We start from the raw sequence: 20,465 nt of genomic DNA on the forward strand, positions 1-20,465 counted from the left end.
TATTATGCCAACGGTTCCCGTTTTCATTCCTATCGTTTAGGGAGGTTTGGTGGCAGCAGCGGCCGAAAGCAAAAGGAAACCCGAGGAAAGCGGCTCCATCCACCAGGGCTGTGTCTCATCGGTGCCGACGCAGGAGGGACGGGCTTCGTTCGTTCGTTCGCTGCGGCCCAAATTCCCGGGCCGCCCGAGGACCGCTCGCACCGGCCCGAGGGAGGGAGCCCCGGCAGGCAGGATGCCTCCGGGGAAATGGCCAAGTCGACCGCGCGACCCACAACCCGCCCGACTGGGGGCGAGAAGGAGCATGGAGGAGGACTCCGTCCCCTAGTCGGCAGACGGCCCCGGGACAGGGACGTTCGCCAAAACCTCCCCAAGGCCGCTTTCCGTGACCGAGTCGGCCTCCCCGCCTGTACTCGTCCCGGCCCGAGAAACGAGACGCGGGGTGGATCGGGACCAGGCCACGCACCAGGCCGGCCGGCGCGGCATCCTCCCTCCCCCGACCTGACCTGACCTGGACGAACGCCTCCCCATCGCCCGCCCCCGCGAGGCTGATCCGTCCGGCCGGTGAGGAGGCCGCTTGTCGGGCGCCACCTGCTGCCCGGCATCCTCTTATATAGTGTTCGAGGAGGTCGACCAGGTGGCCCGGCCTGGATTGGGGGGGGGGGGGCGCGGGGTGCGGTGTCCCGGGCGGCGGGGGACGGGGGGGGGTAGGAGTGGAGAGGGAAAGGTGGGCGTGGAGAATGCCGGGGTCGGGGGTCGGCGCGGGGCGGGGCGGGAGTTGGGGATAGGGGAGGGGCGGGAGGCCGTCTGGACATGGAGGGTCGGAAGAGCGGTGGTGACAATGATTTTCATTATCATTTAGGAAGAAGAACGTGGACTTCTTTAGAGGAGTCCTTTGAATAGCTTCTCCATTTAGTTAACATACATCCAAATGGAGGTCGGGAAACTTGGGTCCTGTTAACATATGGATGGAAGTGGAAAGAACTATCGCGATGACCGTCCTTGTGTTTCTTTTATTTTTTCTTTCTTCCTGCTCCCCAAAGCCGCCCCCCCCACCCCCGCCCCGCCCCGCCCCGCCCCGCCCCGCCCCGTCCCGTCCCGTCCCGTCCATAGTTGTAGGTTCCAGTGGTAGGTCTTTCGCGTTTCTGCTATGTGGGACGCCGCCTCGGCGTGGCTTGAAGGGCGATGCTGGGTCTGGGGCTGCGCCCAGGATCCGAACCGGTGAAAACCTGGGCCGTCGAAGCCGGGGGCCGGGGTGGGGGGCGCTACTTGACCGTTCGTCCACGGGCTCGGCCCCCGGCCCCTTGTTTTCTAGGGAGAGAGACAGAGAGACCCGATCCATTTTCCCTTGGCCTCTAAAGCGTGCGTGTGGTCGAAAGGCGACAGAGAGAGGGGTTCTGGTCCAGAAAGCCCCGACTGCGCCGCCGCGGGGATCGGTCGGTTCCGCCCGAACCGTCCGAGTCGGAAAGGAACGGACAGCTTTCCTCCTTTGGGCCCCTGACTTGGGACCGACAGGGGAAGAGGAACAGGCCTCTCTCCCTCACACCCTGGCCCCTTCCTCCAGGACGCCCTCCTTCTAGTCAGCCCGCCTCTGGCTTTTCCACACGCCGACGACCGCTCGTCGGCATGGACCCACCTTCCTTGGGGGACACCACCACACGACTCTCCCACTCGTCTGCCTGCCTTTCGTTGGCGTCGCTGCCAAAGGCGAGGGGTAGGGGTGGCGGTGGCAGGGACGGCAGGGGCCCAGCGGCTCTCTGGCGGGTGAGGAAGTCTTGCTGGTTCTCCTAGGTCGGTGATCTTTCTCGATCTCCACACACATTCTTCGTTTGGGGAGCCAAGAGACGCCCTCTGAGGAATCCCTATGGCCAGGGTCGATCACTTACTCGCTCACTGCCTCGGCCTCGGCCTCGGCCTCTGTCAGTCTTGTCTCTCTCCCTCCCTCCCTCCCTCCCTCCCTCCCTCCCTCGTCGGTCTCTGTGTGTGGACGTCTAGGTGGAGGCGAGGCAGGGAGGCCACCCACCCACCTACCTCGTGGTTTACCACACGCTCTACACGGAGGTAGAATTCCCATCCCACCGAATCCATCCTTTCCACGGGGCACAAGCCAGTGGCCTTCGGGAGTCTCTCTCCCCAAGGTGGCGCATCCGTCATGGCTATCTATTTCCAGAAGGTTTCCGTTTCCATCCCCTCCCCCCGAAAGAAAAAACGGCCCCACTCCCGGATCTGCCCCACCACGATCACCACCACCGCTGCCGCCGCCGCCGCCGCCGCCATCTGCTGTCGCCCTCTAGGGTTGGACCGTTCTAGCTCTCTCCTCTGTGTGGAATCGCAACGTAGGTCGCCTTGGATGTCTGGCACCTCTCACTTAGCAGAAGGTTTTGGAGGCTCAGGCTGGGCCACGCTTTGGCCCGGGTCAGTGTTCCGTTCCTCCGGACGGCTTCCTCGTTTTCCACGAGAAGGAGCCGTGAAGACGGAAAGGAAGGGCGGATGGATGGCTTTTCCCGTGCTACCGAGTCCCTCTCCCCTTTTCCCCAAAGCGTGAGGGGCGGTCGAGAGGATCGTCTCTGATGACAAAAGTCAGAGGCACCCCGGGTCAGACACCGTGCGAGGCGTTGGTGTGTTCTCGAGAGGAGAACACGTCCCCGTCAGCGTTTCCTGTCGTTCTCGTTCCGAAAGGATTCACGCGCCACCCCGTCTCCCTCAAGGTCTTAGGGCTGTCGTGCTCCGCAGCCGTCACGTGTCGTGGATCCTGGGCACCACCACGCCACCCCGCCCCCCCCCCCCCGCCATAGCTGTCGATCGCTATGTGGCACGCCTACGTTTGCCCAAAAGAGCAGTCCGATGGACAGCGTGGTGCTTTTCCCAGCAGGCAGGCAGGTGAGAGTCACCCCTCTAGAAGGTTTCCAAGCCCCGTTCCATTCTCAGAGGCAGCTCCTTTGGCCATCAAGGAGGCAGGCGATGGGGGTGGGGGTGGGGATGGGGATGGGGCAGGGGCCTCTGTCCCTCTGTCGCGGTAGAAATGATTGGGAAAGGAGGGACGATGGGCGTAGGTCGACCATCCTGGGCGGTGGTGCTTTGGGAGCTTTTTCTAGAAGAAGGAGCGAACGGCGTTCCCTGGGAAGGGAGGAAACCAGAGGAGGTCCCCCTCAGACCGACCTGGCACGAGAAGGACACACACTCTCTCTCTCTCTCTCTCTCTCTCTCTCTCTCTCTCTCTCTCTCCCTTTTCTTCCTGACTTGAAATCAGGAGACAAAACTCCCCTGCCAAAGGGGCCCTCCCAAAACGGGGAGTGAGGAAGACCTCCTTCTCTTCACGGCTGAAGTTCTCCCTGCCTTTCCTGGACGGGAAGGATAGCACCTACGCCCGCTGCCGTCGGTGACTTTTAGTCCCCCTGGAGAGGAAGAAATTCTTTCCCGTGGCCGAACCCTGGCGGTTCGTTCGTGCTGCAGAGGACGTGACCCTCTCTGACACACCCAGGAACCTCCTCGCTCCGGGTCGAGGAGAGGGAGTTCTGTTCTGTGGTTTAGAATGGTGCTTAAAAAGGGATGTCGCTTACAAAGGGTCCTCGTCCCCCTTCCTAAACCTAAACGGACGGCTCGGCTCGGAGGCGTGAGATACGTTTCGCATCCTCCTCGTCGTCTTCACTCAAAGTTTTATTGGAGTTTGGAAGATTTTATTTTTTGTCTTTCCTTTTTCTCCCCAAAGCCCCCCGGTACGTAGTTGTGTGTTCTTCGCGGTGGGTCCTTCTAGCGGTGGTATGTGGGACGCCGCCTCAGCGTGGTTTGATGAGCAGTGCCGTGTCCGCGCCCGGGATCCGAACGAACCGATGAAACACTGGGCTGCCTGCAGCGGAGCGCGCGAACTTAACCACTCGGCCACGGGGCCAGCCCCTTACTGGATTTTCAAAACAACTCCGGGGGCCGGCCCGGTGGCGCGGCGGTGAAGTTCGCACGTTCTGCTCCGCCGGCCCCGGGTTCGCCGGTCCGGATCCCGGGCGCAGGACCCGGCACCGCTTGGCGAGCCACGCTGTGGCAGGCGTCCCACCTGGAAAGTAGAGGGGGATGGGCACGGATGTCAGCTCAGGGCCAGTCTTCCTCGGCCGACAGAGGAGGATTGGTGGCAGATGTTCGCTCAGGGCTCATCTTCCTCAAAAATAAAATAATAAATCGATTCGATAAAATGTCAAATAACACAACCGCGGGATCACGCTTAGAGTCACCCTTGGCCCGATGATGCCACTCCCCACCCCCCCCACCCCCCTGCCCCCCACCATTTGGAGGTGCCGTCAGTGGGATTCGTTCCTGTTTGTCCATCTTTCTTCCTCTTTTTTTTTTTTTTTTTAAAGACTGGCACCCGAGCTCATTGCCAATCTTTTCTTTTCTTTTTATTCCTCCTCCTTCTTCTTCTTCTCCCCAGAGCACCCCAGTACCTAGTTCTATATTCTCTTTGAGGGTCCCTCTGGTTCTGCCGTGTGGGACGCCACCTCAGCGTGGTTTGATGAGCGGTGCCGTGTCCGAGCCCAGGATCCGAACCTTCCAAGCCCCGGGCCGCTGAAGCGGAGCGTGCAAACTCAACCGCTCGGCCACGGGGTCAGCCCCTCCCTTCCTTCCTTCCTTCCTTCCTTCCTTCCTTCCTTCCTTCCTTCCTTCCTTCCTTCCTAAGGAGGAGGAGGCAGGCACTGTGTGAAGTCGCCAGTGAGTCTGTGGAAAGAGACGGAGGATTTCCCATGGGAAGCCGGGGCGGGGGACAGGGACCGATGTCGTGCGAACTTGAAGGTGAAAGATCAAAAAACCCACACACGCCTAGAGCGGCGGGTTGCCCGTTAGGAGTTTGCTTGCCGGGCCCATAACGCAGGGCTCATCGATGAGCCAAACCGTCCGTGATCCTCAAGCAGTCTAGTAGGGTTAGAGAAAGGAGGGGGGCACTCTTTCTGCCCCAGATGAGGCGAGTTTCTCAGACAGCCACCCTGCCCCAACATCTTCCCTCCCTGCCTCCCGGCCCTTGGTGGACTGCGGCCTAAGGGTGGGGGAATTGAAGAAAGCCGTTCAATGGAAAAAAGCCCGAGGCCATGGGAGAGAGCTTCCTGCACTTGAATGAAGCCCTGACGCCAGGCCCATCGGAATGAATGGGCCTGACCTCCCCTCCCCCCTCCCCCCTCCCCCCTCCCAGGCTGGCGACTCGGCAGTGGAAGGCTAGGGGTTTCTTCCGAAATGGTGAACCGGCCCCCTTGTCCACAGGAAAACCACACACGGGTACAGCCTAGGCCGGATCTCAGGGTACAGCCTAGGCCGGATCTCAGGCCAAGTCGTCAGGGTGGCAAGATGATGGCGGATGAGAGGAAACTTGTTCTGGGACCGCACCGCCCCCCCCCCATCGCCTCTCTGGCTGAGAAGAGGGCTGGGGAGCGGTGAGGGTCAGGGGGAGAGTGGGGGCGGGGCCGGGACAGGGACCACCGGGCAGTAGGACGGGAGTAGCCCTGAGGCCTGCCTGCCTGCTTCCTTCCCTGCCGGCGCAGGGCTGAGAGAGGCACGGGGCACGCTGGCTCCTGCCCCTTCACTCATTCGGGAAGCCTCCTGTTGTTGCTCCTGAGGTGCCGGCTGCGGTGACAGACAGAGCAAAACTCCTCTCTCTGTCTATTTCTTCAAAGGCCCGAGTCTGAGCTACGACAGATTCCCCTGTGGCTCAACCCGCAACCTCCCATCCTGCCAGACCAGACCCCTTGTCTAAAAACCTCCACTGGAGGAGCTCTTCCACCTGACTCGGAAAGGAAACACCAGCCCCGCCTCAGCCTCACACCCACCACCACCACCACCACCCGCCCCCCCCCCGCCCCACTCTCCTCCGGACCCAGATACCTAACAGAGGGAACAAAAATCCAAAAATCCTGCTGCTCTCCTTCTACCACCTCCACTTCAGAAGAGTCAGTCTCCCCCGAACACCTCAGACTCTGTGACTTCCCGCGGCCTCCCTTTCCCCGTCCCCATTCTCTCCCCGGACGGGCCCCATCTTACACTTGAACGACAGCTCCACCGCTCGGGGCAGCTGGACACGATGTCCCAAAGTGGCCCGGACGGTAGCCTGGTCGATTCCAAAGGACCCACGCACGCAGTCGGCCATAAACGTGGTGTGGAGATCGTGGACGTTTGCGGGCCTCTGATGAAATCGCTGCTCCGGGGACCCCGGCGTCTAGGACCCGTCTTCTCCGTGTTCTTCACACCGTTGCTCCTGGGCCGGTTATTCTCTTCCCTCTCACTGACCTTAACGTTTTGTCTCTGCCATTGAATTTTGACTGTGCGAATGTGACTTGCCGCTGTAGGGCTGCGTGGATCTCTCAGGCATCCTGCTGTGCCGTGCGGGGGGGGGGGGGGAATCCTTGGTGGGTGGGTCGATAGACGTCCCTTTGGTTGTGCCCTGGAGGGGAGAGACAGAGGGGACGACTCAATCCACCACGAACGCTGATGTCGCTCCGATAAACCTGTAGCGGTGATTCTAGTTTATGGCCCGTGTCCTGAAAATAACTTCCCGAAGGGCCAGCCCGGCGGCACAGCGGTTAAGTTCGCACGTTCCGTTTTGTCAGCCAGGGGTTCGCAGGTTCGGATCCAGGGTGCGGACGTGGCGCCGCTTGGCGAGCCACGCTGTGGTCAGCGTCCCGCCTATCAAGGGGAGGGGGATGGGCACGGATGTTAGCTCGGGATCACTCTCCCGGGGCAAAAAGAGGAGAATTGGCAGCAGGTGTCAGCTCGGGGCTCGTCTTCCTCGAAAAATAAATTAATTAAATTAATAAAAACAACTTCCCAAACCTCTCTGATAACTTGAAGCTTTGAAGTTTTGCGAGGTGAAATCAGGTGATAAAAAAGTCCACGGACAGGGGCGGCCCCGTGGCCGAGTGGTTAAGTTCACAAGCTCCCCTTCGGCGGCCCAGGGTTTTGCCGGTTCAGATCCCGGGCACGGCACGGACACGGCACCGCTCGTCGGGCCGTGTGGAGGCGGCGTCCCACATGCCACAACTGGAAGGGCCCTCAACTAAGATAGACAACTATGTCATGGGGGGGATTGGGGGAGAAAAATCGGGAGGGGGGAAAAAAAAAACAAAAACGGAAGATTGGCAACAGGCGTTAGCTCTGTGAGGGCCGATCTTCCTCACCCAAAAACTAAAGTGAGATGAAATCAAATAAAGCGAAGGAAAAGATAAACCTATGAAATCCCATGTTTCTAAAAGTGGCCAAGTGTTTAGACATTGGCCAAGCGACGGAATGCTCATGGGAAGGACAGTTCCTAATTGCTGGCTTCTTAGTTTTCACCAAAATTAAGGTTCGTGAGGGTTAAAAAATCTACTTAACAAATGCGATGAAAGCCACTAGGCCGGCCCGGTGGCGCGCTGGTTAAGTGTGCCTGTTCCGCTTCGCCGGCCCGGGGTTCGCCAGTTCAGATCCCGGGGGTGGACGTGGCACCGCTGGGCGAGCCACGTGGTGGTAGGCGTCCCACATATGAAATAGAGGAAGATGGGCACGGAGGTGAGCTCAGGGCCAGCCTTCCTCGGCAAAAAGAGGAGGATTGGCAGCAGTTAGCTCAGGGCTCATCGTCCTCAAAACAAAACAAAACAAAACAAAAAGCCACTAAAAGTGAATATGGGAAACATCTTTGTGTTCAAGGAAAGTGAGATGGCTGCCTTCAGGCAAGAGGGCCTAAAAAGTAAAGATCGTTTTGTCTGTGAAAAGGTGATCAAAGTTTCACGGGGAAAATAATCTGAGAAAAAGGCCTGTTCGTGGTCAAGTGGCCTAAAATTGGAACGAGTGGACAGATAGAAATGGCGAGCGATAGGATCTATGGGAGTCTATGAGGAAGCCATTGGGTGTCGGCCTAATTCGGCCTGACAGTGTTTTTCGAAAAGGGCCTGACGTGGCCGTCGAGCACGCATCGCATCGTAGATCCGCTTTACACATTTCCTACGGCAAGAACCAATGCCCTTAAGGGAAAGGAGCAGCTTCCCCGTGCTCGGGCCTTTCCTTAAGGAGAGGCATCTTTCCTTAGGCTAGGAGCGGATGGTTGCGCTCACCTTTGACCATCCGGCTCCCCTGTGACCACCCAGGCCCAGACAACAGACCTGCCACCCAGCAGTGTCTGTCGATCGCTGTGCCGACAGAGCAGTCTCGCGACTATCATCCAAGGGACCTTTCGATCCTATGTGAAACGTCCTCTCTGGGGGTCTAGAAGCACTCTGTACACCCCACTTCCCGGGCACCCTCTCTTCCTTCGGGAAGAAAGGCCCCGGGCCACAGTCCTCACATTTTAGCTCAGAATAAACGCACCCCGATTTTCACGGATAGATTGGTTCCGGATTATTTCCGTCGACAGAATGGAATCAAGTCAATGAGTTTCAAGATCGGAGGGAAGCTGATGCAAAATCAGAATTTGTTTTTCTCACTCCCGAAAGGATACTTTTCTCTAACTTCTAGTCTCCTCCTGATAAAGACGTTGGAAAATGTTTCTCTTGACCTCTGAGGGAATCGACACCAAAGACAGAGATCCTCCATTTTGTCAGAATGATTTCCTAGGCCTCCAATGGAGGAGGCCTCCCTCGGACGGGAGCTCAGCTTTTGTTTTGCAACAGTTTTCCTCTCTCTGCTTGCCTTTAACATCTCCTTTCCCGTTCTTCTTTTTTGGAAGGGAAATACGTGCACCGCTGGGGAAAAAAAAAAAAAAAGAATTTTCTAAATGACCAAAGAAGATCTACGACTGTTGTTATTTTGGTTTCACGGAGCAGTTCCACGTCCACATTTACTCCATTTTAAACACCCACACACACTCACAGCACGGCGCTGTGAGGATGTCCCGGGGAACTCGATTTGTGGAGGGAATGGCTGTGAGGTCTCTGCCCCCCAACCCCCACCATTTGGGTGCTTCTGCTTGTTGATGAGGACGGGAAGCCCTGCTGAAATCCATATTCTTATCACCACACGTGCATCTGCACCCATGCTCCCCCCCGTGTGTCGTCTTTGGGCTTTGCTGTGGCCCCGTGCGGAGGGAGACCTGTTTTGTGTTGTAAACTTTTCCGCGGCCAAGCGGCTCGGTCCTTTCCTCTACGACTTGTGGGCTCTGTCTGTCCGTCTGCCTTAGAGAGACCCTCTGGGCCGGAAGTGACAGGCTGCACACAATTCCTGACAGACTGCGGACAATTCCTCCGTCGTCACGGTCCTTCTCTGATGACGTGCATGGTTTCGGTTTGACAGCGACCCCCACCCCCCACCCCGCCGTGATTTTCTAAGTCCTCCCGGGAGCCCGGGAAGTGCTCGGGCCGCTCCGGGAAGCGGGGGCCGGCAGCCCCGGCCTGCCCCGTGGCATCTCCGGGGACTTTTCCACCTCTGTCCGCGTCAGCCAGCCGGCAGCCCCGCGCCCGGCCCGGCCCAGAAGTCACGTGGGGAGTCTGTCCCCTTCCTGGCAAGCCCACCCACCCCACCCCCCTCCCCGCCGATTTTCCAACACCTCCTTCTGCGCCCAGGGTTGCCCTGTGCTGCCTGGGAGCTCCGAGGTGGACACCCTGGGGCCTCACGTGGTGACCTCCCGGCCGCCCCAAGCGGGCCCAGAGAGAAAGAGAGAGAGAGAGAGACAGAGAGAGACAGAGACAGAGACAGAGACAGAGAGAGACAGAGACAGAGACAGAGACAGAGACAGAGAGAGACCTGACCCGGCGGTGGGCTCAGGCTGTGCACTCTCGCTGGCTGGTGACCCGGTTCCCTCCCGCTGACCCCTCCGCGCCGGTCGTTGGGCGCCATCTGGCGGCCGCTTTTACAGAGTGGCCCTCCTCCGGAGCCCCGGCGACATGAGCAAGGGATGGGACTCGCAGGACGTCTGTGTGGTTTCCAGTGTGGGGCTGTGTGGAACAGAGCTGCTAAGAACATTCATGCCCCGGATTCTGTGTGAATGAACAGGAACGTGGCCGCAGCCCCCACCCCGCCCCCCGCCCCAGCCCCCGGGAGTGGTGGGAGTGGTGCCCTCCAGACCACCCTCGGGTTGGATGCCTCCCTCCCTGGAAGGACTCACGGGACTCCACAAAAGCTGACTTCCTGGAGGTCCAGCGGAGACCCCCAAGGCCCAAGGCCCCCCCCCCCACCCACCCACCACAGATCACTGTGGAAGCCTTAACGACCCAAGGCTCCAGCTACATACAGACGCTCTTAGGAGGCAAGATACACCAAAGGCTTATGTAGGTTGCCACTTTCGGTGGTTGTTTCCGCAGCGTGTCAGTTTTGGAACCCGCCACGCCCTTTTTCACAGAGGCCATACCGTTTCCCTTCACCACCAGTGAGGCGTGAGTGACTGACTTGGCTTCTCCGCGACCTGACTAGCAGTTTGATCCTGTTCCGGTATTTGGAAGAAGGCAGTCTCACCCATGTGTCCCCACAATGTCTCCCTCTAATTTTCTCACTTGCTTTTCCAGGGAACAGCTCACATCTTTTCATGCGCTTATCGGTCATCCATGCGTACCTCCTCCACCCCAGGTGAAAGTGCCTGCTCTGTCTATTGGTCTTCCATTCTTTTTGTATTTTTCAGTGTTGATTTCCCCCGGGTCTCCACTCCATTGTGGGTTTTGTTTTTTGTTTTTTGTTTTTTGTTTTTTTTTTTTTGCTTAAAGATTGTCACCTGAGCTAGGCACTGTTGCGCTGCTTCCTCAGTTTCAGAGGGTACCTTTTTCAGGGTTGCTGTTTGACCGGGTCTCCTCGCCATTGTATTTTTTTATTTTTTTTTTTTTGCTTAAAGATTGCCACCTGAGCTAGCCTCTGTTGCCCATCTTCTTCGGTTTCAGAGGGTAGATTTCTCAGTGTTGCTTTTTCGCCAGCTCTCCACGCCCTTGCGTCTTTTTTTTTTCTGCTTGAAGGCTGCAACCTGAGCTAGCTTCTTTTGCCCATGTTCCTCAGTTTCAGAGGGTGGATTTCTCCGTGTTGCTTTTTCCCCAGGTCTCCACACCCTTGTGTGTTTCTTTGGCTTAACGATTGCCACCTGAGGTAGCCTCTGTTGCCCATCTTCGTCCGTTTCAGAGGGTGGATTTCTCAGTGTTGCCTTTTCGCCAGCTCCCCACGCCCTTGTGTGTTTCTTTTGCTTAAAGATTGTCACCTGAGCTAGGCACTGTTGCCCTGCTTCCTCAGTTTCAGAGGGTACCTTTTTCAGGGTTGCTTTTTCACCGGGTCTCCTCGCCATTGTATTTTTTTATCTTATTTTTTTTGCTTAAAGATTGCCACCTGAGCTAGCCTCTGTTGCGCTTCTTTCTCAGTTCTAGAGGGTAGATTTCTCCGTGTTGCTTTTTCCCCAGGTCTCCACGCACTTCCTTTTATTTTTCCTTAAAAATTGCCACCTGAGCTAGCCTCTGTTGCCCATCTTCGTCGGTTTCAGAGGGTAGATTTCTCACTGTTGCTTTTTTGCCAGGTCTGCACGCCCATGTGTTTTTTTTCTGCTTAAAGGTTGCAACCTGAGCTAGCTTCTTTTGCCCATGTTCGTCAGTTTCAGAGGGTGGATTTCTCCGTGTTGCTTTTTCCCCAGGTCTCCACACCCTTGTGTGTTTCTTTGGCTTAACGATTGCCACCTGAGGTAGCCTCTGTTGCCCATCTTCCTCAGTTTCAGAGGGTGGATTTCTGAATGTTGCTTTTTCCCCAGGTCTCCACGCCCTTGTGTGTTTCTTTTGCTTAACGATTGCCACCTGAAGCCAGCCTCTCTTGCCCATCTTCCTCAGTTTCAGAGGGTAGATATTTCAGGGTTGCTTTTTCCCCAGGTCTCCACGCCTTTGGGTTTTGTTTTTGCTTAACGATTGCCACCTGAGCTAGCCTCTGTTGCCCATCTTCGTCCGTTTCAGAGGGTGGATTTCTCAGTGTTGCCTTTTCCCCAGGTCTCCACGCCCTTGTGTGTTTCTTTTGCTTAAAGATTGCCACCTGAGCTAGCCTCTCTTGCCCATGTTCCTCAGTTTCAGAGGGTAGATATTTCAGGGTTGCTTTGTCCCCAGGGCTCCACGCCTTTGTGCTTTGTTTTTGCTTAAGGATTGCCACCTGAGGTAGCCTCTCTTGCCCATCTTCCTCAGTTTCAGAGGGTGGATTTCTCCGTGTTGCTTTTTCCCCAGGTCTCCACGCCCTTGTGTGTTTCTTTTGCTTAACGATTGCCACCTGAGCTAGCCTCTGTTGCCCATCTTCGTCCGTTTCAGAGGGTGGATTTCTCAGTGTTGCCTTTTCGCCAGCTCCCCACGCCCTTGTGTGTTTCTTTTGCTTAAAGATTGTCACCTGAGCTAGGCACTGTTGCCCTGCTTCCTCAGTTTCAGAGGGTACCTTTTTCAGGGTTGCTTTTTCACCGGGTCTCCTCGCCATTGTATTTTTTTATCTTATTTTTTTTGCTTAAAGATTGCCACCTGAGCTAGCCTCTGTTGCGCTTCTTTCTCAGTTCTAGAGGGTAGATTTCTCCGTGTTGCTTTTTCCCCAGGTCTCCACGCACTTCCTTTTATTTTTCCTTAAAAATTGCCACCTGAGCTAGCCTCTGTTGTCCATCTTCGTCGGTTTCAGAGGGTAGATTTCTCACTGTTGCTTTTTTGCCAGGTCTGCACGCCCTTGTGTTTTTTTTCTGCTTAAAGGTTGCAACCTGAGCTAGCTTCTTTTGCCCATGTCCCTCAGTTTCAGAGGGTGGATTTCTCCGTGTTGCTTTTTCCCCAGGCCTCCACGCCCTTGTGTGTTTCTTTTGCTTAAAGATTGCCACCTGAAGCCAGCCTCTCTTGCCCATCTTCCTCAGTTTCAGAGGGTAGATATTTCAGGGTTGCTTTTTCCCCAGGTCTCCACGCCTTTGTGTTTTGTTTTTGCTTAACGATTGCCACCTGAGCTAGCCTCTCTTGCCCATGTTCCTCAGTTTCAGAGGGTAGATATTTCAGGGTTGCTTTGTCCCCAGGGCTCCACGCCTTTGTGCTTTGTTTTTGCTTAAGGATTGCCACCTGAGCTAGCCTCTCTTGCCCATCTTCCTCAGTTTCAGAGGGTGGATTTCTCCGTGTTGCTTTTTCCCCAGGTCTCCACGCCCTTGTGTGTTTCTTTTGCTTAAAGATTGCCACCTGAGCTAGCCTCTGTTGCCCATCTTCGTCCGTTTCAGAGGGTGGATTTCTCAGTGTTGCCTTTTCGCCAGCTCCCCACGCCCTTGTGTGTTTCTTTTGCTTAAAGATTGTCACCTGAGCTAGGCACTGTTGCCCTGCTTCCTCAGTTTCAGAGGGTACCTTTTTCAGGGTTGCTTTTTGACCGGGTCTCCTCGCCATTGTATTTTTTTATCTTATTTTTTTTGCTTAAAGATTGCCACCTGAGCTAGCCTCTGTTGCGCTTCTTTCTCAGTTCTAGAGGGTAGATTTCTCCGTGTTGCTTTTTCCCCAGGTCTCCACGCACTTCCTTTTATTTTTCCTTAAAAATTGCCACCTGAGCTAGCCTCTGTTGTCCATCTTCGTCGGTTTCAGAGGGTAGATTTCTCACTGTTGCTTTTTTGCCAGGTCTGCACGCCCTTGTGTTTTTTTTCTGCTTAAAGGTTGCAACCTGAGCTAGCTTCTTTTGCCCATGTCCCTCAGTTTCAGAGGGTGGATTTCTCCGTGTTGCTTTTTCCCCAGGCCTCCACGCCCTTGTGTGTTTCTTTTGCTTAAAGATTGCCACCTGAAGCCAGCCTCTCTTGCCCATCTTCCTCAGTTTCAGAGGGTAGATATTTCAGGGTTGCTTTTTCCCCAGGTCTCCACGCCTTTGTGTTTTGTTTTTGCTTAACGATTGCCACCTGAGCTAGCCTCTCTTGCCCATGTTCCTCAGTTTCAGAGGGTAGATATTTCAGGGTTGCTTTGTCCCCAGGGCTCCACGCCTTTGTGCTTTGTTTTTGCTTAAGGATTGCCACCTGAGCTAGCCTCTCTTGCCCATCTTCCTCAGTTTCAGAGGGTGGATTTCTCCGTGTTGCTTTTTCCCCAGGTCTCCACGCCCTTGTGTGTTTCTTTTGCTTAAAGATTGCCACCTGAGCTAGCCTCTGTTGCCCATCTTCGTCCGTTTCAGAGGGTGGATTTCTCAGTGTTGCCTTTTCGCCAGCTCCCCACGCCCTTGTGTGTTTCTTTTGCTTAAAGATTGTCACCTGAGCTAGGCACTGTTGCCCTGCTTCCTCAGTTTCAGAGGGTACCTTTTTCAGGGTTGCTTTTTCACCGGGTCTCCTCGCCATTGTATTTTTTTATCTTATTTTTTTTGCTTAAAGATTGCCACCTGAGCTAGCCTCTGTTGCGCTTCTTTCTCAGTTCTAGAGGGTAGATTTCTCCGTGTTGCTTTTTCCCCAGGTCTCCACGCCCTTGTGTGTTTCTTTTGCTTAAAGATTGCCACCTGAGCTAGCCTCTGTTGCCCATCTTCGTCCGTTTCAGAGGGTGGATTTCTCAGTGTTGCCTTTTCGCCAGCTCCCCACGCCCTTGTGTGTTTCTTTTGCTTAAAGATTGTCACCTGAGCTAGGCACTGTTGCCCTGCTTCCTCAGTTTCAGAGGGTACCTTTTTCAGGGTTGCTTTTTCACCGGGTCTCCTCGCCATTGTATTTTTTTATCTTATTTTTTTTGCTTAAAGATTGCCACCTGAGCTAGCCTCTGTTGCGCTTCTTTCTCAGTTCTAGAGGGTAGATTTCTCCGTGTTGCTTTTTCCCCAGGTCTCCACGCACTTCCTTTTATTTTTCCTTAAAAATTGCCACCTGAGCTAGCCTCTGTTGTCCATCTTCGTCGGTTTCAGAGGGTAGATTTCTCACTGTTGCTTTTTTGCCAGGTCTGCACGCCCTTGTGTTTTTTTTCTGCTTAAAGGTTGCAACCTGAGCTAGCTTCTTTTGCCCATGTCCCTCAGTTTCAGAGGGTGGATTTCTCCGTGTTGCTTTTTCCCCAGGCCTCCACGCCCTTGTGTGTTTCTTTTGCTTAACGATTGCCACCTGAGCTAGCCTCTGTTGCCCATCTTCGTCCGTTTCAGAGGGTGGATTTCTCAGTGTTGCCTTTTCCCCAGCTCCCCACGCCCTTGTGTGTTTCTTTTGCTTAAAGATTGCCACCTGAAGCCAGCCTCTCTTGCCCATCTTCCTCAGTTTCAGAGGGTAGATATTTCAGGGTTGCTTTTTCCCCAGGTCTCCACGCCTTTGGGTTTTGTTTTTGCTTAACGATTGCCACCTGAGCTAGCCTCTCTTGCCCATCTTCCTGAGTTTCAGAGGGTCGATATCTCCGTGTTGCTGTTTCCCCAGGTCTCCACGCCCTTGTGTGTTTCTTTTGCTTAACGTTTGCCACCTGAAGCCAGCCTCTCTTGCCCATCTTCCTCAGTTTCAGAGGGTAGATATTTCAGGGTTGCTTTTTCCCCAGGTCTCCACGCCTTTGTGTTTTGTTTTTGCTTAACGAGTGCCACCTGAGCTAGCCTCTCTTGCCCATGTTCCTCAGTTTCAGAGGGTAGATATTTCAGGGTTGCTTTGTCCCCAGGGCTCCACGCCTTTGTGCTTTGTTTTTGCTTAAGGATTGCCACCTGAGCTAGCCTCTCTTGCCCATCTTCCTCAGTTTCAGAGGGTGGATTTCTCCGTGTTGCTTTTTCCCCAGGTCTCCACGCCCTTGTGTGTTTCTTTTGCTTAAAGATTGCCACCTGAGCTAGCCTCTGTTGCCCATCTTCGTCCGTTTCAGAGGGTGGATTTCTCAGTGTTGCCTTTTCGCCAGCTCCCCACGCCCTTGTGTGTTTCTTTTGCTTAAAGATTGTCACCTGAGCTAGGCACTGTTGCCCTGCTTCCTCAGTTTCAGAGGGTACCTTTTTCAGGGTTGCTTTTTCACCGGGTCTCCTCGCCATTGTATTTTTTTATCTTATTTTTTTTGCTTAAAGATTGCCACCTGAGCTAGCCTCTGTTGCGCTTCTTTCTCAGTTCTAGAGGGTAGATTTCTCCGTGTTGCTTTTTCCCCAGGTCTCCACGCACTTCCTTTTATTTTTCCTTAAAAATTGCCACCTGAGCTAGCCTGTGTTGTCCATCTTCGTCGGTTTCAGAGGGTAGATTTCTCACTGTTGCTTTTTTGCCAGGTCTGCACGCCCTTGTGTTTTTTTTCTGCTTAAAGGTTGCAACCTGAGCTAGCTTCTTTTGCCCATGTCCCTCAGTTTCAGAGGGTGGATTTCTCCGTGTTGCTTTTTCCCCAGGCCTCCACGCCCTTGTGTGTTTCTTTTGCTTAAAGATTGCCACCTGAAGCCAGCCTCTCTTGCCCATCTTCCTCAGTTTCAGAGGGTAGATATTTCAGGGTTGCTTTTTCCCCAGGTCTCCACGCCTTTGTGTTTTGTTTTTGCTTAACGATTGCCACCTGAGCTAGCCTCTCTTGCCCATGTTCCTCAGTTTCAGAGGGTAGATATTTCAGGGTTGCTTTGTCCCCAGGGCTCCACGCCTTTGTGCTTTGTTTTTGCTTAAGGATTGCCACCTGAGCTAGCCTCTCTTGCCCATCTTCCTCAGTTTCAGAGGGTGGATTTCTCCGTGTTGCTTTTTCCCCAGGTCTCCACGCCCTTGTGTGTTTCTTTTGCTTAAAGATTGCCACCTGAGCTAGCCTCTGTTGCCCATCTTCGTCCGTTTCAGAGGGTGGATTTCTCAGTGTTGCCTTTTCGCCAGCTCCCCACGCCCTTGTGTGTTTCTTTTGCTTAAAGATTGTCACCTGAGCTAGGCACTGTTGCCCTGCTTCCTCAGTTTCAGAGGGTACCTTTTTCAGGGTTGCTTTTTCACCGGGTCTCCTCGCCATTGTATTTTTTTATCTTATTTTTTTTGCTTAAAGATTGCCACCTGAGCTAGCCTCTGTTGCGCTTCTTTCTCAGTTCTAGAGGGTAGATTTCTCCGTGTTGCTTTTTCCCCAGGTCTCCACGCACTTCCTTTTATTTTTCCTTAAAAATTGCCACCTGAGCTAGCCTGTGTTGTCCATCTTCGTCGGTTTCAGAGGGTAGATTTCTCACTGTTGCTTTTTTGCCAGGTCTGCACGCCCTTGTGTTTTTTTTCTGCTTAAAGGTTGCAACCTGAGCTAGCTTCTTTTGCCCATGTCCCTCAGTTTCAGAGGGTGGATTTCTCCGTGTTGCTTTTTCCCCAGGCCTCCACGCCCTTGTGTGTTTCTTTTGCTTAAAGATTGCCACCTGAAGCCAGCCTCTCTTGCCCATCTTCCTCAGTTTCAGAGGGTAGATATTTCAGGGTTGCTTTTTCCCCAGGTCTCCACGCCTTTGTGTTTTGTTTTTGCTTAACGATTGCCACCTGAGCTAGCCTCTCTTGCCCATGTTCCTCAGTTTCAGAGGGTAGATATTTCAGGGTTGCTTTGTCCCCAGGGCTCCACGCCTTTGTGCTTTGTTTTTGCTTAAGGATTGCCACCTGAGCTAGCCTCTCTTGCCCATCTTCCTCAGTTTCAGAGGGTGGATTTCTCCGTGTTGCTTTTTCCCCAGGTCTCCACGCCCTTGTGTGTTTCTTTTGCTTAAAGATTGCCACCTGAGCTAGCCTCTGTTGCCCATCTTCGTCCGTTTCAGAGGGTGGATTTCTCAGTGTTGCCTTTTCGCCAGCTCCCCACGCCCTTGTGTGTTTCTTTTGCTTAAAGATTGTCACCTGAGCTAGGCACTGTTGCCCTGCTTCCTCAGTTTCAGAGGGTACCTTTTTCAGGGTTGCTTTTTCACCGGGTCTCCTCGCCATTGTATTTTTTTATCTTATTTTTTTTGCTTAAAGATTGCCACCTGAGCTAGCCTCTGTTGCGCTTCTTTCTCAGTTCTAGAGGGTAGATTTCTCCGTGTTGCTTTTTCCCCAGGTCTCCACGCACTTCCTTTTATTTTTCCTTAAAAATTGCCACCTGAGCTAGCCTCTGTTGTCCATCTTCGTCGGTTTCAGAGGGTAGATTTCTCACTGTTGCTTTTTTGCCAGGTCTGCACGCCCTTGTGTTTTTTTTCTGCTTAAAGGTTGCAACCTGAGCTAGCTTCTTTTGCCCATGTCCCTCAGTTTCAGAGGGTGGATTTCTCCGTGTTGCTTTTTCCCCAGGCCTCCACGCCCTTGTGTGTTTCTTTGTCTTAACGATTGCCACCTGAGCTAGCCTCTGTTGCCCATCTTCGTCCGTTTCAGAGGGTGGATTTCTCAGTGTTGCCTTTTCCCCAGCTCCCCACGCCCTTGTGTGTTTCTTTTGCTTAAAGATTGCCACCTGAAGCCAGAATCTCTTGCCCATCTTCCTCAGTTTCAGAGGGTAGATATTTCAGGGTTGCTTTTTCCCCAGGTCTCCACGCCTTTGGGTTTTGTTTTTGCTTAACGATTGCCACCTGAGCTAGCCTCTCTTGCCCATCTTCCTGAGTTTCAGAGGGTCGATATCTCCGTTTTGCTGTTTCCCCAGATCTCCACGCCCTTGTGTGTTTCTTTTGCTTAACGTTTGCCACCTGAAGCCAGCCTCTCTTGCCCATCTTCCTCAGTTTCAGAGGGTAGATATTTCAGGGTTGCTTTTTCCCCAGGTCTCCACGCCTTTGTGTTTTGTTTTTGCTTAACGAGTGCCACCTGAGCTAGCCTCTCTTGCCCATGTTCCTCAGTTTCAGAGGGTAGATATTTCAGGGTTGCTTTGTCCCCAGGGCTCCACGCCTTTGTGCTTTGTTTTTGCTTAAGGATTGCCACCTGAGCTAGCCTCTCTTGCCCATCTTCCTCAGTTTCAGAGGGTGGATTTCTCCGTGTTGCTTTTTCCCCAGGTCTCCACGCCCTTGTGTGTTTCTTTTGCTTAAAGATTGCCACCTGAGCTAGCCTCTGTTGCCCATCTTCGTCCGTTTCAGAGGGTGGATTTCTCAGTGTTGCCTTTTCGCCAGCTCCCCACGCCCTTGTGTGTTTCTTTTGCTTAGAGATTGTCACCTGAGCTAGGCACTGTTGCCCTGCTTCCTCAGTTTCAGAGGGTACCTTTTTCAGGGTTGCTTTTTCACCGGGTCTCCTCGCCATTGTATTTTTTTATCTTATTTTTTTTGCTTAAAGATTGCCACCTGAGCTAGCCTCTGTTGCGCTTCTTTCTCAGTTCTAGAGGGTAGATTTCTCCGTGTTGCTTTTTCCCCAGGTCTCCACGCACTTCCTTTTATTTTTCCTTAAAAATTGCCACCTGAGCTAGCCTCTGTTGTCCATCTTCGTCGGTTTCAGAGGGTAGATTTCTCACTGTTGCTTTTTTGCCAGGTCTGCACGCCCTTGTGTTTTTTTTCTGCTTAAAGGTTGCAACCTGAGCTAGCTTCTTTTGCCCATGTCCCTCAGTTTCAGAGGGTGGATTTCTCCGTGTTGCTTTTTCCCCAGGCCTCCACGCCCTTGTGTGTTTCTTTTGCTTAAAGATTGCCACCTGAAGCCAGCCTCTCTTGCCCATCTTCCTCAGTTTCAGAGGGTAGATATTTCAGGGTTGCTTTTTCCCCAGGTCTCCACGCCTTTGTGTTTTGTTTTTGCTTAACGATTGCCACCTGAGCTAGCCTCTCTTGCCCATGTTCCTCAGTTTCAGAGGGTAGATATTTCAGGGTTGCTTTGTCCCCAGGGCTCCACGCCTTTGTGCTTTGTTTTTGCTTAAGGATTGCCACCTGAGCTAGCCTCTCTTGCCCATCTTCCTCAGTTTCAGAGGGTGGATTTCTCCGTGTTGCTTTTTCCCCAGGCCTCCACGCCCTTGTGTGTTTCTTTTGCTTAACGATTGCCACCTGAGCTAGCCTCTGTTGCCCATCTTCGTCCGTTTCAGAGGGTGGATTTCTCAGTGTTGCCTTTTCGCCAGCTCCCCACGCCCTTGTGTGTTTCTTTTGCTTAAAGATTGTCACCTGAGCTAGGCACTGTTGCCCTGCTTCCTCAGTTTCAGAGGGTACCTTTTTCAGGGTTGCTTTTTCACCGGGTCTCCTCGCCATTGTATTTTTTTATCTTATTTTTTTTGCTTAAAGATTGCCACCTGAGCTAGCCTCTGTTGCGCTTCTTTCTCAGTTCTAGAGGGTAGATTTCTCCGTGTTGCTTTTTCCCCAGGTCTCCACGCACTTCCTTTTATTTTTCCTTAAAAATTGCCACCTGAGCTAGCCTCTGTTGTCCATCTTCGTCGGTTTCAGAGGGTAGATTTCTCACTGTTGCTTTTTTGCCAGGTCTGCACGCCCTTGTGTTTTTTTTCTGCTTAAAGGTTGCAACCTGAGCTAGCTTCTTTTGCCCATGTCCCTCAGTTTCAGAGGGTGGATTTCTCCGTGTTGCTTTTTCCCCAGGCCTCCACGCCCTTGTGTGTTTCTTTGGCTTAACGATTGCCACCTGAGCTAGCCTCTGTTGCCCATCTTCGTCCGTTTCAGAGGGTGGATTTCTCAGTGTTGCCTTTTCCCCAGCTCCCCACGCCCTTGTGTGTTTCTTTTGCTTAAAGATTGCCACCTGAAGCCAGCCTCTCTTGCCCATCTTCCTCAGTTTCAGAGGGTAGATATTTCAGGGTTGCTTTTTCCCCAGGTCTCCACGCCTTTGGGTTTTGTTTTTGCTTAACGATTGCCACCTGAGC

General features: G+C 53.7%; 1 long non-coding RNA gene across 1 annotated transcript; it reads right to left on the minus strand.

Annotated features, from left to right (window-relative positions):
• Nucleotides 1-3,659: 3,659 nt before the first annotated feature.
• On the minus strand, nt 3,660-6,149 carry LOC139043058 (uncharacterized). The gene is made up of 3 exons (XR_011500136.1): nt 6,013-6,149; nt 4,431-4,701; nt 3,660-4,143 (listed from the first exon to the last, which is right to left on the minus strand). It is a non-coding gene; the product is annotated as an uncharacterized lncRNA (long non-coding RNA).
• Between the last annotated feature and the right edge of the window lie 14,316 nt (nt 6,150-20,465).

This window comes from Equus asinus, unplaced genomic scaffold (genome assembly GCF_041296235.1).
Source record: "Equus asinus isolate D_3611 breed Donkey unplaced genomic scaffold, EquAss-T2T_v2 contig_142, whole genome shotgun sequence".
NCBI lineage: Eukaryota > Metazoa > Chordata > Mammalia > Perissodactyla > Equidae > Equus > Equus asinus.